This window comes from Muscardinus avellanarius (genome assembly GCF_963383645.1).
Source record: "Muscardinus avellanarius genome assembly, chromosome: 3".
Taxonomy (NCBI): Eukaryota; Metazoa; Chordata; class Mammalia; order Rodentia; family Gliridae; genus Muscardinus; species Muscardinus avellanarius.
The window spans coordinates 99,893,686-99,903,610 of record NC_137788.1 but is presented as its reverse complement, the minus strand read 5'-3'; positions in this window follow the sequence as shown (position 1 = coordinate 99,903,610).

The following is a 9,925-nucleotide window of genomic DNA, read 5'->3' as shown; positions in this document are numbered from 1 at the left end:
GAAGTGGTGATAGTGGACATCCTTGTCTCGTTCCAGTTTTTAGGGGGGATTCTTGAAGTTTTTCCCCATTTAATATGATGCTGGCAGTGGGCTTGTTGTAGATTTCCTTAATAATGTTGAGATATGTTCCTTCTATTCCAATTCTCTGCAGTGTTTTTTATCATAAATGGATGTTGAATTTTATCAAATGCTTTTTCAGCATCTATTGAGATGATCATGTGGTTTTTGTCTTTGATTCTGTTTATATGATGAATTACATGGATTGGTTTTCGTATATTGAACCAGCCTTGCATCCCTGGGATGAACCCTACCTGGTCGTGATGAATGATTTTCTTGATGTTGTTTTGAATACGTGTTGCTAGTATTTTGTTTAATAGTTTTGCATCCAAGTTCATCAGAGATATAGGCCTGTAGTTTTCCTTCCTTGAACTGTCTTTATTTGGTTTGGGTATTAGTGTGATGTTGGCTTCATAGAATGTATTTGGTAGAGTCCCGGGTTTTTCTATTTCCCGAAATAGTTTGAGTAGTATTGGGATTAGCTCTTCTGTAAACGTTTTATAGAATTCACTTGGGAAACCATCTGGTCCTGGGCTTTTCTTTTATGGTAAGCTCTTTATTGCGGTTTCAATCTTTGATTGTTATTGGTTGGTTTAAGTGTTCTATATCTTCTTGACTCAGTTTAGGAAGGTTGTATTCATCTAGGAAGTTGACGATTTCCTCCAGATTTTCCATTTTGTTGGAGTATAGTTTTTCAAAGTAGTTTCTGATAATCCTCTGGATTTCTACACTGTCAGTAGTAATGTCTCCTTTTTCATCCCTTATCCTAATAATTTGGGTTGATTCTCTCTTTTTTTTAGTTAGGTTGGCCAGTGGTTTATCAATCTTGTTAATCTTTTCAAGAAACCAGCTTTTGGTTTTGTTGATTTTCTGTATAGTTTTTTTATTCTCTATTTCATTAATTTCTGCTCTAATTTTAATAATTTCCCGTCTTCTGCTGGCTTTGGGGTTCAATTGTTCCTGCTTTTCAAGGGCTTTGAGGTGTGTTGTAAGGCTATTTATTTGAAGATTTTCTGTTTTTCTTATGTGAGCACTCAGTGCTATAAATTTTCCTCTTAATACTGCCTTCAAAGTGTCCCAGAGGTTTTGATATGTTGTTTCTTTATTTTCATTTGTTTCTAGAAATTTCTTGATTTCACCTCTTACATCTTCTATGACCCATTCTTCATTCAGAAGTGTGGTGTTCAGCCTCCACATGTTTATGTTGTTTCTTTGGGTCTTATAGTTGATTTCTAGTTTCATTCCATTATGGTCTGAAATGACACAGGGAAGTATGTAACATTTTTTAAATTTGCTAGTGCTCATTTTGTGTCCCAGGATGTGATCTATTTTGGAGAAGGTTCCGTGAGCAGCTGAGAAAAGTGTGAACTCTGCTGTAGTTGGGTGAAATATTCTATATGCGTCCAACAGGTCCATTTGGTTAATGGTGTTCTTTAGTTCTGAGACATCTTTACTGACCCTTTGTCGGGAAGATCGGTCTAGTATTGTGAGAGGTGTGTTGAAGTCTCCCAGTATTATTGTATTGGGATTTATATGTGACTTCATGTCACAAAGAGTTTGATTTATGAAAGTAGCTGCCCCTATGTTTGGGGCATAGATGTTGATTATTGTTATTTCCTCTTGCTGGCCTATTCCTTTTACCAGTAAAATGTGACCTTCTTTGTCTCTTCTAATAAGTTTGGGTTTGAAGTCTAACTTTTCTGATATCATAGTTGCTACTCCTGCTTGTCTTCGAGTACCATTAGCATGGATAACCTTGCTCCAGCCCTTTACCTTGAGTTTGTTCCTATCTTTACTTGTAAGGTGTGTTTCTTGTAAGCAGCAGATGGATGGATTCTGGCTTTTAATCCATTTTGCCACTTTATGTCTTTTTATTGGGGAGTTGAGGCCATTTACATTCAGTGTGATTATAGAGAAATAATTTTTAATTCCCAACATGTTAAGATCTTATTTCTGTTTGAGATACTGTTTATTCTTCTTTGCTTAGTTGTCTGCTGGATGGGAATTCTTGTTTCTTTGGTTCTGGCATGTATTACCCATTTCCTCTTTGCAGTTAATCTCCTTGAGTACTTTCTCTAGCGCTGGTTTTGAAGACATAAATTCCTTCAGTTGCTGTTTGTCATGGAAGCTTCTTATTTCCCCATCTAATTTGATGGATAGTTTTGCTGGGTAGGAAATTTTTGGCTGGAAGTTGTTTTCTTTCAGAGTTTGGAATATGTTACTCCATGCCCTTCTGGCTTTCATAAATTGGTTTGGGAAGTCTGGAGTGATTCTAATTGGTTTGCCTCTGTATGTCACGTGGCCTTTTGTTTTTGTTGCCTTTAAGATTCTCTGCTTGGCTTCCACATTAGTCATTTTGACAATTATGTGGCATGGGGATCCTCTTCTTTGATCCTGTCTAAAGGGAGTTCTATAAGTTTCCTGGACCTGTGTATCAACCTCTTGCTCTATGTTTGGAAATTTTTCTGCTATTACTTCCTTGAAGATGTTGTTGATCCCTTTGGTTTCACCTTCTTTTCCCTCCTCTATTCCAATTATTCTTAGGTTAGCTCTCTTGAAATGGGCCCATATTTCTTCAATGTCAGATTCCTGCTGTCAGTTTTTTTTTTCTAAATTAGAAACTATGCGTTCATTTTTGGAATGGTCATCTTCAAGAAGCAAGATTCTATTCTCCATGTGGTCTAATCTTTTGTTTATACTTTGAATTGAAGCCTTCACTTCATTAATTGCATCCTTTATCTCTTTTTGACTCTCTCTAAATTCTTTTCGAAAGTCCTCTATTATTTCTAGAGTTATTTTCCTAATTTGATCTTCTAGAGATCTTTGGATTTCTGTGTTATCAGATTTCTGATGTTGTGGGGTTGTGGGCATTCACTGCTCCATTGTTATTTCTCTTTCCCATGATTTTGGAAGTTTGTGCCTTCTCTGGGTTCTTCCCTGAGTCACTACGAGTTCACTTAAGATGTTCTGGATCTCGAGTCTGTGGTATCTCAGTCACCACTACTCCTTTACTGAGTTGTATCACAAAGTCTCAGACCCAGGGAGTCAATTGAGGCTGCTTAGACCGTGGGGGGTGCCAAGTTGGATGTTCTCCAGCGGGGAGTTGTGACTATGGTATGATATCTCTGCCACTGCCACTCCCCCACTGGGCTGCACTGCTAAAATCTCCGACCCAGGGAGACTATCTGCGCAAGTCCCTGGGAGTGCAGTACTGGGGTTTCTCCCCTTGGGGCCGCAATTTGACTCACGTTTGTTGAGTGCGCTGATGGAGCTGTAGTGAACTCGGTGGATTCGCTGCTGCCACCACTGGCAATATGGCACCACTGCCACGCCCTCGGCCGTGATGTGGCCTATTTCTTCTCTGGTTTTGAGCTCCGCTGAGTCCCTGCCAGGTGTGCTGTGCCTGGCCCTTGGGAGCTTTAGACGCTCCTTGCACCAGAGAAACTGCTGACTGCTGCCCGGCTGTTCAGCAGCGGCTTACCTTGGGTCACTGTCCACCCCTCCTCTCAGGCGTCTGGTGGCTGGTTGTGTGGGTTGGTCTAGGCCGTCTGGTGAATTCGCCGCTGCCGCCAGCAGTAAGACGCTGCTTCTGCATCCTAGGCCGCGAGGCCAGAGTACCTCCTCTCTGGATTTGAGCTCTGTTTTGAGTTTCCCTCCTCTCTGGAGCCTGGTGCATCTAGGGGAGATGTAAGCCGCGCCGCTCCAGCCGCTCTGCGCTGTGGCTCAGGCTGCTCTGCACCACGGGTCTGGCCGCTCCGGCCTCTCTGGCTGCTCTGCACCGCGGATCCGGCTGCTCCGCCCCGTGGGTCTGGTCACTCCGGCCGCTCTGGCGGTTCCGCGAAGCGGCTCTGGCTGCTCCGGCTGTTCTGGCCGCTCCTCTCCGGCTGCTCTGGCCGCTCCTCTCTGGCTGGTCTGGCCACTCCACTCGGCTGCTCCGGCCGCCCCGCTTTGCGCCGCTGCTCTGACTTTTCTGCGCTGCGGCTCTGGCCGCTCCGGCTCCTCTGGCCGCTCCGCGCTGCGGCTGGTTTTTTTCTGGTGTCTTGTTTTTCCAGCCCTTTTTCTCTGTCCTTTTTATTTACCGTTTTTATTTCTTTGCTGGTGGTGTTTTCTGGCTCTGAAAGGCGCTGGTTTTGTGGTAATAGAGTTCAATTTTAGCGGGACTTGTAAGTGCCGCTTTCCTCGGTCGCCATCTTACCGGAAGTCCTGTTTTTGAATTTTTATTTCCAATATTTTCATTAACAAAGCATTATGTAGGAACAAATAAAATTATTATTAAATGTAAATTATTTTGACTTTTTCTTTCTTTCTTTTTTTTTTTTTTGGTGGTATTGAGGTTCCTGGAAGACCTTCTACCTCCAGGCTACATCCCCAGACCTATTTTATACTTTTTATTTGGAAACAGGGTCTCTTAAGTTAGCATGGCTGGCTTCAAACCAGCGAGATCCTCCTGTCTCCACTTCCCAAGAGCAGAGATTACAAGCATGCACCACCACTCCCAGCTATTTTGACTTTTTCATTTGTCTATAAAGGTAACTGGTAACTGAGTGAAGACAAATGGTATGTGTTAGGAAGTAATTGTGTTCAATTTTCCCATAGTTTATTAATGCTATATGCTAAGTATCCTTAAGCAATAGTAGGAGCCAATTAGATTATAGTAGTTTAAATTATAAAATTGCTAAGAAAGTCACCTTTCTCCATTCTACTGCATAAAGACAAGTGCCCTCTCTGACTTTTTTTTATATGTTGTACTGGGGAATAAATCTCTACCTTTGAGTTGTACTCCTACCCCTATTTTTAATTTTTAATTTTGAAACAAGCTCTCACTAAGCTGCAGATGGCCTCCCTAAATATCTGAGCTGGTCATAAAACTGTAATCTTCCTTCCTCAGCTTTCCAAGTACTGAGATTACAAGTGTGCACCACCACACCTGGCATCTGACACTTTTTTTTAAATCACTAGCAGCCACTGAATGTCACTTTGGTTTTAAGGAAATGCAATAAAGGTAAGACTTCTTTGGTCACAGCAATGATTGTGAAAACTTGGGCAGAAAAAATGACTAGGCAAATCATCTTTCAAATTGTCTAGAGGCCCACACAATGCTTATAGCCCTCTATTTCTAATAATACATTTGGGCTGATAAATGAGTAATGATAACAAAGTGTTTGCATCAGTAGCTCTTAGTCTGTAAGACTCTCTAAGTCCCATTTGGAAGAAGCCAAATCCCCAGGTTTTGACCCTGATTATTCTAAATCCTATCCTTCAAAAGGTAAATAGGAAAATAATCTTAGAGCTGGAGTAAAGTCTCAGGAGGCAGAAATGGGTTACCCAATAGGCAGAATAAGTACCTGTTTAGGGCAACAGCAAAGCAAGAGCTCCAACTAATGATGTTTTTTCTTAGAAAGAGGCTGATTAAGATTCATTTTCACATCACTGATGTGCAGTACAGGATCTGGCACATCGTAGGTACTTAGAAAAAATTTAAATGACTCTCTGATTAATGCTCCATCATTCTGAATTAGGTGCCCTTCCTTTGTGGTAAAATATTTGTGCTTTTTTAATTATAACACTTATTGTACTGAGTTACATTGAACCATTTACACATTAGCTTGATACTTGAAGCTAGAGACTGCATGTTTTGACACCACTCACAGCTCTATAATCAAGAAAAATATTAAAAAGGAATATTAATAATTGTATACATTTATTGGTCATTTATCAATCAGAGAGATACAAATCAAAACTACTCCTATATTTCACCTAACTGATTAGAATGTCAATCATTACAAATGCAAATAACAACAAATACTGGTGAGGGTGTGGAGAAGTAGGAACTCTAGTATGAGTGCTCTCCCTAACACGTGGAATCTAGGGAGAAAAGGGATAATAGGAGGAACTCTAGAAGAAGAAGGAGAAGCCATAGATGAGCAAATGACTTAACTGAGGAGGACGAGAGGGGGAAAGAGGGAAGTTTCCTAATGTATATGATGTACATTCACAAACACATCAAAGTCAATCACTAAGCCAAGCATGAGAAAGGGAAGGGGGGAAGGAATGCATGGGAAATAAGGAAAAGTTAAATGAGTGATGTATGCATATATGTCCCTACCATTTTGTACCAAATTAAAATGTATGACTACAATGCAACTATAAAAAAAACTTCATACCAATGAATCAGACAACCTGGATTACATGCACAAACCTTAAACAAAAAAACCTACCAAGATAAAATCATGAAGAAATAGAAAATCTGAGCATATATTTAGCAAGTACTAAATCAGTAGTCAAGGCTGGGCGTGGTGGCGCACACTTGTAATCCTCGCGCTTGGGAGGCAGAGACAGGAGGATCACACAGGTTCGAAGCCAGCTATGCACGCTGGCTTAGGAGACCCTGTTTCCAAATAAAAATGTAAAAATAGGTCTGGGAGTGTAGCCCGGAGGTAGAAGGGCTTCCAGGAACCCCAGTACCACCAATAAATAAATAAATAAATAAATAAATAAATAAATAAATAAATAGTCAAAATTATCCCCAGAAAGAAAATTTCAGGACCAGTGTCTTCTGTGAAATTTAGAAATAATTTAAAGGACAAGTAACATCAATTCCTTTCAAACTTTTCATAAAATTGAAGATGAAGAAATACTCCTTAAGTCATTCTGTGAGTCTAATCCTACCATGATACAAAACCCAAAGATTATATAAGTACAGATGAATATCCTTTGTGAATATTGATTCAAATATCCTTAACACAATAAGCAGCAAACCACTTGCTAGAATGCAAAATTGGCTCAACCTATGAAAATCAACCAACATAACATATTTATTTATTTCTTTATTTAGTTATCTGTTTATTTACTCATTTATTTTGTGGTGTTGGGGATTGAACCCAGGAGCTTTCTACCTATGAGCTACACCCCAGCCTGAATTTTTATTCTTTATTTTGAAGCAGGGTCTCGCTAAATTGTGGAGGGTCTCACTAATAGTTGAGGCTGGCCATGAACTTGAAATTCTTATGTTTCAGCCTCCCAAATATTGGGATTACAAGCATGTGCTACCATGCCCAGCTCAGTATACCACATTTAAAAAGGAGAAAACACCTGCTAATCTCAGTTGATGCAGAAAAATCACTTGACAAAGTATAATAATATTTCATGACCTTAAAAAGCACTATAATGCTTATAGTTTAGTAGATGAGCTCTGGCTTTTACTCTTGGATGTGACACTTTCAGAAAAAATGAGCAGAAAAATAACATGAGTTTGTCATTTTGAAGAGAAATATTGTGAGCCTTGAGTCAAATATATTAAAAAATTTAGAAAGAAGCCAGCTTACTAAAATAAAAGCCACATATGAAAAACCCATAGCAGGCATCATACACAGTCAAGAAATACTGAGCACTTATAAGAAATAAGGCAAGGATATCTTCTTTTGTCATTTGTGTTCAACAATATTCTGGATGTCCAGGTCATAGCTATTAGACAAGAAAAAAGGCATCCAAATTGGAAAGGAAGTTGTAATATTCTGTTCATAGCTGATATTAATGTATATAACAAAAAATCTAAAGATTCTGTAAATACAAGAAAGTTAGATCTAAGAAAGAAATCCAGAAAAATAGCAGCAAGCAAAGTAAAAAAAAATCAGTTCAACTTCTTTCTTTTCTTTCTGTTTTTTTTTTTTTTTTGTGGTACTGGGAATGGAACCATTTTAACTCCAGGCTACACTCCAGACCTATTTTATATTTTATTTGGAAACAGGGTCTCTTAAGCCAGCAAGGCTGGCTTTAAACCTGAGTGATCCTCCTGTCTCCACCTCCCAAGCAAGGGGATTACAAGTGTGCACCACCACGCCCAGCTAATTTCTGTACACTAACAATAAATAATCCAAAAGGAAATAAGAAATAAATTCCATTTACAATAGCAACTAAGAGAATAATATTATTAGGAATTACCCTAATCAAGGAGGTAGAAAACTTATTCAATAAAAGCTATAGAGCATTTCTGAGAGAAATTAAAGATGTAAATAAGTAGAAACACACCCCATTTGTATTGGTTGGAAAACTTAATATTGTTAAGATATTAATATTAGTCAACTTGGTTTACAGATTTAATGCAAACCCTACCATATTTCAATGAAAATAATTTTTAATTAAAATACCAATGTAGCCGGGCATGGTGGCGCACACTTGTAATCTCTGTGCTTGGGAGGCTGAGACAGGAGGATCACACAGTTTCAAAGCCAGCCTCAGCTACTTAGTGAGGCTCTCAGCAACTTAGTGAGACCCTGTTTCCAAATAAAATATATATATAAAATAGGTCTGGGAGTATAGCCCAGAGGTAGAAGGCCTCTGGGTTCCACCCCCAGTACCACTAATAAATAAATAAATAAATAAATAAATAAATAAATAAATAAATAAATAAAATACCAATGTAATTCTTCACAGATCTAGAAAATTTGGTTCTAAAATTCACATGGAAAAAATACCCAGAATAGCCAAAGCAATTTTCAGCAATAAAAACCATGCAGGAGGCATCATAGTACTTGACTACAAATTATTCTTTAGAGCTATAATAATAAAGAAAACCCACCATAATATCGGCACAAAAACAGTTAGACCAATGGAATAGGATATAAGGTACAGAAACAAATCCATACACTTATATGAATTGATTTTTGACAAAAGTGCCAAAAACATACATTGAAGAAGAGAGCATTTTTAACAAATAGTGTTGGCAAAACTGGTTATCCATTTGTAGGAAAGTGGGATTAATTCTCAACCTCTCACTCTGCACAAGAATAAACTCAAGATGGATCAAAGACCTGTAAATTAAACCAGAGAATTTTAAATTACTAGTGGAGGTTATAGGACCAATACTTTGACATATAGGCACTGGTAGAAACACCCTCAATAAGACTCTCAAATCTCTGGAAATTAAAACAAGAATTAATAAGTGGAATGATATTAAATTGGAAAACTGTACAGCAAAGGAAATCATAAAGGGTCTACAAGAGAGAGCCTACAGAATGAGAGAAGATCTTTGCCAGCTATGCCTCTGATAGAGGAATATTATCTATAATATACAATGAACTTAAAAAAAACACTAAAAAGCAAATAACCCAAACAAGAAAGGGGCAACTAAGAAGGAAATGGTGGAGCATGCTTGTAATCCCAGTACTTGGGAGGTAGAGACAGGAGTATCTCTAGTTCATGGCCAGCCTCAGATACACAGTGAAGTCGTTCACAACTTAGTGAAATTCTGTTTCAAAATAAGTAACAAAAATAGTGTTGGGGGTATAGCTCATTAGTAGAATGCCAATTATTCTACATGTTCATTTTTGGAGTGATGCAAGTCAAAACTCCCCTGAGATTTTACTTAACTCCAACTAGAATGGCAATTATTCAAAACACAAACAACAATAAATGCCAGTGAGGATGTGGAGAAGCGGTAAGTGTAATACATTGTTGGTGGGATTGCAAATTAGTGCAACCACTTTGGAAAACAGTACGGAAGATGCTCAGAAGAATGGGAATTAACTTACCATACAATCCAGCAATACTACTTCTGGATATCTACCAAAAGAATGGAAACCAAATTACCAAACTAATGTATGTGTATTCATGTTCACAGCTGCACAATTTACCATTGCCAAGATGTCCAATGAAACTAGCCAAGAGGTCCATCTACAGATAAATGGATGACAATACTATGGGATATGTACACAATGGAATTTTACTCAGCCATAAAGAAAAATGCAATTGCATCATTTACAGAGAAATGAATGAAAATGGAGGACATTATGCTAAGTGAGATTAGTCAGTCACAAAAATAAGAAATTGGATGCTGTCTCTAATATGAGGAAGCTAGGAAGAAAATGAG